This window comes from Triticum dicoccoides, chromosome 4A (assembly GCF_002162155.2).
Source record: "Triticum dicoccoides isolate Atlit2015 ecotype Zavitan chromosome 4A, WEW_v2.0, whole genome shotgun sequence".
Lineage (NCBI taxonomy): Eukaryota > Viridiplantae > Streptophyta > Magnoliopsida > Poales > Poaceae > Triticum > Triticum dicoccoides.
Window position 1 is genome coordinate 507,211,963 of NC_041386.1, and position 9,460 is coordinate 507,221,422.

The window sequence follows — 9,460 nt, forward strand, 5'->3', positions numbered from 1 at the left end:
GGGCTCCCCGGGCCGCGCGGCGGCGGGCGGCGGAGAGGGACACGTGGCAGGCGGCGTTTGGCTGGGGCGCGGCGGCGGACGCGTCCGATTTAGGCGGCGGACATGTGCGTCGGTGGCGGGGCGATTTTAGGGTTTCGGGGGAAGGAGATCCGAATTTCGGGGGGTTCTATTTATAGCCATAGAGGGAGCTACGAGAGTCCAAAAGAGGTGCGGTTTTCGGCCACGCGATCGTGATCGAACGCTCTAGATGATGGAGCAGGTTTAGGTGGGTTTTGGGCCAAATTGGAGGGGTGTTGGGCTGCAACACACACGAGGCCTTTTCGGTCCCTCGGTTAACCGTTGGAGTATCAAACGAAGTCCAAATGATACGAAACTTGACAGGCGGTCTACCGGTAGTAAACCAAGGCCGCTTGGTAAGTGTCGGTCCAATCCGGAAATGTTTAATCCCCACACACGAAAGAAAGCTAGAAATGGCCACCGGAGGAGAACGAAGCGCCGGAATGCAAAACGGACAACGGGGAAAATGCTCGAATGCATGAGATGAACACATATGCAAATGCAATGCACATGATGACATGATATGAGATGCGTGACAATGACAACAACACACGAAGACAAAAACCCGAACCCGAGAAAATAAAATAACTTAACACCGGAAACGGTAAGAGTTGGAGTACAAATTGGGAAAGTTACATCCGGGGTGTTACAACACTCCACCACTACGAAAGGATCTCGTCCCAAGATCTAGGACTGAAAGAACGCCGGGTACTCAGAACGGAGGTGGTCCTCGTGTTCCTAGGTAGCTTCACGGTCGGAATGGTGTAACCACTTGACTTTGAGAAATTTGATTGACTTATTGCGAGTCTTGCGTTCAGTCTCTTCAAGAATAGCAACTAGGTGCTCACGATTGGAGAGATCTTCTTGGAGCTCAATGTCCTCGAAGTTGACTGTACTGTCAGGAGTCTTGAAGCACTTTCTAAGCTGAGAGACATGGAACACGTCATGAACATTTGCAAAGTTTGAAGGAAGCTTGAGTTGATAGGCGAGGTCGCCTCTCTTGCTGACAATCTTGAAAGGTCCCACGTATCTAGGGGCCAGCTTCCCTTTGATACCGAAGAGACGAGTACCTTTTATAGGAGAGACGTAGAGGTAAACATGATCTCCGATCTCGAAAGCCAAATCACGGTGCTTACTATCATAGTAGCTCTTCTAACGGGATAGGGCTGCTTTAAGGTTATCTTGAATGACTTTGCACATTTCCTCCGCCTTTGTGATTAAGTCATTACCCAAAAGCTGACATTCACCGGTTTCAGACCAATTGAGAGGGGTACGACACTTCCTGCCATACAGAATTTCAAATGGGGCCTTGTCCGAACTTGCTTGAAAACTGTTGTTGTAGGAGAATTCAGCATAAGGAAGACAATCCTCCCACTTCATGCCGAAGGAGATCACACAAGCCCTAAGCATATCTTCAATAATCTGGTTGACACGCTCGACTTGACCGCTAGTTTGAGGATGGAAAGCTATGCTGAAGCGGATGTTGGTGCCCATGGCCTTTTGAAAAGAATCCCAAAACTTTGAGGTAAAGATGCTGCCACGGTCTGAAGAGATCACTTGTGGAATACCGTGTAGAGAGACAATCCGAGAGGTATAGAGTTCCGCCAATTGAGCTGCAGTGATCGACTCTTTGATAGGCAGAAAATGAGCCACTCTGGTGAGTTTGTCGATGACAACGAATATAGCATCATTGCCACACTTGGACTTTGGAAACCAATCACGAAGTCCATTTCAATGTCGTCAAACTTCCATTCTGGAATGGCAAGAGGTTGGAGGAGACCAGCTGGCCTTTGGTGTTCTGCCTTCACTCTTCTGCAGACATCACATTCATTCACGAATTGAGCGATCTCGTGCTTCATTCGAGTCCACCAATAAGCCTGCTTGAGGTCCTGATACATCTTCGTGCTCCCCGGGTGGATGGAGAGGAGAGAATTGTGAGCCTCGTTCAAGATCACTTTATGAAGTTCACCTTTGGGTACAACAATACGATCCTCGAAGAAGAGAGTATCCTTATCATCAAGGCGGTAGCACTTGTACTTGAGTTGATTCTTGGCAATCCCAATCTTCACCTTTTTTCACCATAGCATCAAGAAGCTGGGCTTGGTGAATCTAGTCTTCCAAGGTAGGAGAGACTAGAAGGTTGGCGAGGAAACCTTGAGGAACAACTTGCAGGTTAAGTTTGCGGAAAGCTTCACAAAGCTCGGGTTGATAAGGCTTAAGAATTAGACTATTGCAATAGGCTTTTCTGCTCAATGCATCAGCAATCACATTGCCTTGCCTGGAGTATACTCGATACTCGGATTATACTCTTGAATCATTTCGACCCATCGAGTTTGGCTGAGGTTGGGATTAGGCTGAGTGAAGATGTACTTGAGACTCTTGTGATCAGTGAAAATGTCCACTTTTCTTCCCAATAAGAGATGTCTCCAAGTCAAAAGAGCATGCACAACTGCCGCCAACTCGAGATCATGAATGGGGTAGTTCTTCTCATTGGGCTTCAACTGGCGAGAGGTATAAGCAACAACTTTCTTCTCTTGCATCAATACTGCGCCAAGACCTTGGAAAGAGGCATCACAAAAGACCTCGTACGGCTTGGATTCATCAGGCGGCGTCAGAACTGGAGCAGTGATCAATTTCTCTTTCAAAGTGTTGAAAGCAATGTCACACTCCGGAGACCAAACGTACTTGACGTGCTTCTGGAGAATATTTGAGAGAGGCTTCGCGATCTTAGAAAAGTTTTCAACGAATCTTCGGCAGTAGCTTGCGAGACCGAGGAAGCTACAGAGTTGCTTCACGTTCTGAGGAGGTTCCCAATTCACAATTGTAGACACCTTCTCAGGATTCACGGCAATGCCCTTGGCAGAGATAATATGACCAAGATAAAGAACCTCATCGAGCCAAAATTGACACTTGGAGAACTTGGCGTAGAACTGGTGTTCCCTGAGCTTATCAAGTACCAAAGGCAAGTGCTTGGCATGATCTTCCTTGTTCTTTGAGAAAACCAGAATGTCGTCGAGATAGACCAAAACGAAGTCATTGGTGTAGGATTTGAAGATGAAGTTCATCATGCGAGAGAAAGTCGGAGGAGTGTTGACGAGGCCAAAAGACATGACAGTTTATTCATATGAACCATAGCTTGTCCTGAAAGCCGTCTTGGGAATATCTTGCTCACGGATTCGAATCTGATGATAACCCATACGGAGATCAAGCTTGGAGAATACTTGGGCACCTTTGAGTTGTTCGAACAGCTCATTGATGTTGGGAAGTGGGTATTTGTTCTTGATGGTATTCTTGTTCAATGGACGTTAATCAACACAAAGTCGGTCCGTTCCAACCTTCTTCTTCACAAAAAGAACACCACAACCCCACGGAGAAGAACTAGGCCGGATGAGACCCATTTTCTCTTGAATATCGAGTTGCTTCTTCAGCTCCTTCAACTCTTCAGGTCCGAGCTTGTAAGGACGCTTGCACACTGGTTCCGTGCCAGGCTCAAGATCAATAACGAATTCAACTGGCCGGTGCAGAGGCATTCCTGGAAGCTCTTCTGGAAAGATGTCTTGATATTCGCAAACGACTGGAATTTGCGAGATAGCATCCAGTTCACCCTTCTCATTGAGAGAAAACAGACGGATGGTATTATCCCGAGTGGCAAAGTCAATTACATCCTCAGACGAATTAGTCAATTGAATCTGCCTGGCTGCACAATCAAGCTGAGCCTTGTTCTTAGAGAGCCAATCCATTCCGAGAATAAGATCAATATCCGAGTTACCAAGAACCATTGGAGAAGCCAGAAACTTGAAATCACCCATCATGATAGAAATATCCGGAACCATCATACTAGAACTCAGACGCTTAGCCGAAGAGACGACTTGCATAACTCTAGGTAAAGCCTTAGTACTAAAATTGTTCTCCGATGCAAAAGGGAATGACATGAAGGAATGTGATGCACCAGAGTCAAAAAGTACTTTTGCAGGAACATCGTTAACAGGAATGTTACCCATGATGACATCTGACGAGTCCTCTGCCTGAGCTGCATTCATCAAGTTGACCTTGGCATGCTTGGGGTTATGCTTGGCCACAGCTGTACTTGCCGATCTCACAGGAGGAGGAGGAGGAAGACGCCTCTGGTTGAAACACTTGTTGGCATAGTGACCCTTCTGTTGGCACTTGTTGCACGTAATCTCTGAAAGCGGACGGTGATACGGAGCACTCGATCTTGGAGCTTGAGACGAAGTCTTGTTCTAAAAGTCAAGGTTGGGTGGGTGGGAAGATCCACTGCTACCTTTGCTCTCTGCTGATACGGCTGACGGAACGGAGGAGGAGGAAGCCAATACTTCTGCTGCTTGGCCACTTGAGTAGAGGAAGAAGGAGTAACATCTCTGACTCTCTTCTTGGAAGCATCACACCTCAATTGAGAAGCCTCTTGCTTCAGTGCCATGTTGTAGAACTCATCGTATCTCAAATGCTCAAAGAGGACAAGAGCTAGCTGAATTTCTTCTCTGAGACCACCCCTGAACTGGTATATCATGCTCTTCTCATCAGGTACGCCCTGCTTAGCAAAGCGGGCGAGCTTCTGGAACAACTTGTTGTAGTCATAGACAGACAAAGAGCCTTGCTTCAGATTGCGGAATTCCTCACGCTTGCTTTCAACCACGCTCTGAGGAATATGATGAGCTCGGAAATCTCGACGGAAATCATCCCAAGTGATAACATGTCCACCTCTGGAATCCTTGTACTGCTGGAACCATTCTGCAGCTTGATCTTTGAGTTGGAAGGAAGTGAACTTAACAAAGTCCTCAGGCCTAACCTTATTGCACTTGAAATGCTTGCACAGATCCACAAGCCAATCGTCGGCATCGGTTGCCTCAACACAATTGCTGAAAGTCTTTGGCCCGTTAGCAAGGAACTGGTTGAGTGTAGCAAAGTGATTCTGATTGTTGCCTTGATTCCCTTGGTTGCCTTGATTGCGCTCTTGAAGAATTTCCATGATCAAATGTGTGTTTGCATTGGTTGAGGCGATCACAGCTTGCCATGCCTCCGGAGGAGGTGGAGGTGGTGGCGGATCAGGATTCGGAGTCGTGCGCATTGGAGGAGCCATCCTGAAGAGGTTGACATCTATTAGCACATTTATAGACAAATATTGAAGCTGAATCCAATGGAATGAAAATTGCAACATATAGTCTTCACATCCGAACAAAATGAACGAATGCATTCCTCTTGAAATGGTCACATATCCATAAATTGAGAAGCCACGTAGAATTAAGGTAGAGAAATAAATCAACAAGGTACGGATCAAGAACGAATAATCGGTAAGAAATCCCAATCTCAAACCAATATCCGTGGAAGAAGAACTAGAGCTACGAGAATTCCCACCTATGAAACTCCCGAACCTTTCCGGTTATGCAATCAGGTGTTGGGGATACAGGGGAAGCATAATATCTCACCCAAATCTAGCAAATCCTACATCCAGCTGTATTCATCCTTCAACACATAACCAAGAAGCCTTCGGAAACCATCTACCTCAACCTTCGAAAAGCATCCGTTATACAAGTTATGGCGATACTCCCGAACTCCCGCCCCAGTACTGGGTGGCGTCGAGGTTATCTCACCAACGAACTGCATAAAAGTGATTTTCAATGTCGGCGTACTAAACTCAGGTATTCCAGAACTGCAACGATAAAATTATGACGACAACACCTCAGAGCTCAACTCCCTGGGACACTTCCACTAAACCCCTGACAGGAGGCACCAAGACAATGTTCTCATCATAAAACCATCGGAACGATTCCAGGATACCCGCGTGATCCTAAATTTTTTTAGTGAAATTTGAGAAGAGAAGAGTCAAAACTCTACGTCAGGATGCCTTACTAGAGCGATGAGGAGACTAGGAAGTAAAAAGAATTCATAAACTCTCCGATATATAATTCCTAATTGACTCAAAACATTTTTCTAGACACAACTCGGCCGCTAAAAACGATCAAGCAATGGGGCTCCTAAGGTCGGGGAAGGCTCTGATACCAACTTGTAACACCCTCGATGCGACTATATCTCCCACGTGTCGAGGCACGACTTAGAGGCATAATCGCATTTAAGGCATATGTCACAAGTTAGACAATCTTCACAACATCCCATGTAATATAAATCATAAAGGGGAGATAACATAGTTGGCTTACACTCGCCACGTCAATCAAGTGCATAAATAACATTACATCATCCAAACACTCATGGCCCGACTACGACGCCAAAATAAAAGAGAGCCCAACATGCGACACGGTCCCGATCACCCCCAACTGGGCACCACTACTGATCATCAGGAAAAGAAACATAGTAACGTTGAGAGTCTTCGTCGAACTCCCACTTGAGCTCAAACGCGTCTCCTGGAGCGGAATCATTAGGCCCTGCATCTGGTTTAATAGTAATATGTGAGCCACAGGGACTCAGCAATCTCGCACCCTCGCGATCAAGACTATTTAAGCTTATAGGTATGGCAAGGTAAAATATCTGGAGCTGCAGAAAGCGACTAGCAAGTATGGTGGCTAACTTATTCGCAAAAGAGAGCGAGAAGAGGAGGCAAAGCGCGAGCGAGAAACTAGAGAACAACCTGCGCAAACATTACTCCAACACCGTGTCCACTTCCCGGACTCTGCCGAGAAGAGGCCATCACGGTAACACACTCAGTAGATTCATTTTAATTAAGTTAAGGTTCGAGTTATCTACAATCGGACATTAACAAATTCCCATCTGCCCATAACCGCGAGAACGGCTTTCGAAAGTTCAAATCCCTGCAGGGAAGTCCCAACTTAGCCCATGACAGGCTGTCACGGTCAACGAAGGAATATACCTCCTTCCAAGACGTTTCGATCAGACTCGGTATCTCGGTTCTTCAAGACACTTCGACAGGTTAAAACAAGACCAGCAACACCGCCCAAATGTGCTGACAAATCCCGATAGGAGCTGCACATATCTCGTTCTCAGGGCACACTCAGATGAGATTAGCTACGAGTAAAACTAACCCTCAAGTTTCCCCGAGGTGGCCCCGCAGGCAGCACAGTTCGGACCAACACTCAGAGGAGCACTAGCCCGGGAGGGGATTAAATAAGATGACCCTCGGGCTCCGGAAACCCAAGGGAAAAAGAGGCTAGGTGGAAAATGGTAAAACCAAGGTTGGGCATTGCTAGAAAAGCTTTAATCAAGGCGAACTATCAAGGGGTTCCCATTATAACCCAACCGCGTAAGGAACGCAAAATCCGGGAACATAACACCGATATGACGGAAACTAGGGCGGCAAGAGTGGAACAAAACACTAGGCGAGAGGCCGAGCCTTCCACCCTTTACCAAGTATATAGATGCATTAAGATAACATGGCAATAAAATGATATCCCAACAAGTAAATAAATGTTCCAACAAGGAACGGCCTCCAATCTTCACCTGCAACTAGCAACGCTATAAGAGGGGCTGAGCAAAGCGGTAACATAGCCAATCAACGGTTTGCTAGGACATGGTGGGTTAGAGGTTTGACATGGCAATTTGGGAGGCTTGAAAGCAAATGGTAGGCATCATAGCATTGGCATAGCGAAAGAGCGAGCAAACTAGCATAGCAAAGATAGTAGTGATTTCGAGGGTATGATCATCTTGCCTACACAGTTGTCAGAGTTGACTGGATCCTCGAAAGAAAACTCAACGGGCTCCTCGTTAGCTAACTCGTCTCCCGGCTCTACCCAAACAAGACAAACAAGCAACAAGGACACAATCAACCACGTGCAAGGATTAAACAATATGATGCAAAGATGATATGCTATGCGGGACGCGATGCGGGATGCATATGCAAGATGTGACAAGAAATGCAAGAACCTGGCCTCAACTTGGAAATCCAAGTGTGCCACTGGAAAGATGAGATGAAATCGCTTGAAAACGATATAAAGAACGCTGGAATCGGAGTTACGGTTTGGAAATGGCAAGTGATTCAAATATGACACCGGTCTGCGATTTATTGCAAGTAGCCATCTAAATGCAACAAGATGAACATGCTACAGCACCGAAACATGACAACAAAATACATGGCAGGGATGCATACAAGATGCTTAACAAAGGTCTAGCACTGAGCTACGGCCAATTCATCCATTAACAGGTTCAAACAAAAATGGCAAAAATGCATATGGCAAACAGATCTCAGACTTAGTGAAATTAACACTTGTCTGGAATTTCAGATCAGGTAGCACTATTCGGAGCAACAAAACTACATGCTACAGGACCTGAACATGGCAAAGTAAAGCATGTCATGGAGCTACTCAAAGAGCTTAACAAAAGTCCCTTAGTGACCTTGAGCCAAAAGGGATCAGAAAATACAATTGCAAGCATGTGAACATGGCAAAAACATAATCAGATCACAGACTTAGTGAAAACTGGAACATGCTGAAACATAACTCAAGTAGGCATGTTTACGAGCTCGATGCACTCACTACGGGGAAAGTCATGATAAGCTAAGCATACACCCATTAAGAGCACACAAAATGCAAGCTAGACATGGCAAGAACAATAGCATAGCATGCACGGATCAACTACAACATCATCGGCAAAATTGCAAACAAGTTGACAATCTGCCCAGATTCACAAAGTAGCAAAAGTAGAGCTTGATTCACTCAAGCTAGGGTGCTCCATAATTGCAAACAAATACATGGATGGATAGAGCACTATAATATTACCAAAACATCCTTACTGATCATCCTCAAAAGTGGCACCGATCACTAGGAAACAACATGAACATATGGCATCATGAGATAAACAGATCAAGGACTTAGTGGAATTGCTAAGTCCCTGAAATCAGAATTAACAAGTGCACCACTTTGCAAGCTTGTGCAAGTCACCACACACATCAAAAAAATACATGGGTTGCACCTCTGGAAAGATGACAAAACCCTTAACAAAACATATGTAGAACATCAGGGCATATCATGCACACATTTATCATGGAAAAAATGAGAAAAACCTAAATGGAGTAGCAGATCTGACAATTATCTCAAGTAGCCCTCTTCCAACAGCATTTCGGGCATCAATATGAGCTCAAATGAAAATGATGCACTGGAATTAAATGATGTACTCTCTGAGATGAACATTTTGATATGCTATATGCATGAATCGGAGCTACGGATGCAAAGTTACGGGGCTATGAACAGGAGCACTTGAACTATACACTTAGGAAGGTTTCAGATCCAGATCGGATCTCGCCGGGGCACGGACGCCGAGGTTCACCGGAGCGGCTAGGAGCTCGCCGGCAAGGACTTGGAGGGCGCCGGGACGTCGTGGGCGTCGAGGAGGAGGGAGGAGGACGACCGGGCGGTGGTGACACTGCCGGTGGCCGGCCTTGGCCGCGGCGGCTTGCTGCGGCGCCGGCCGGAGGAGGCGG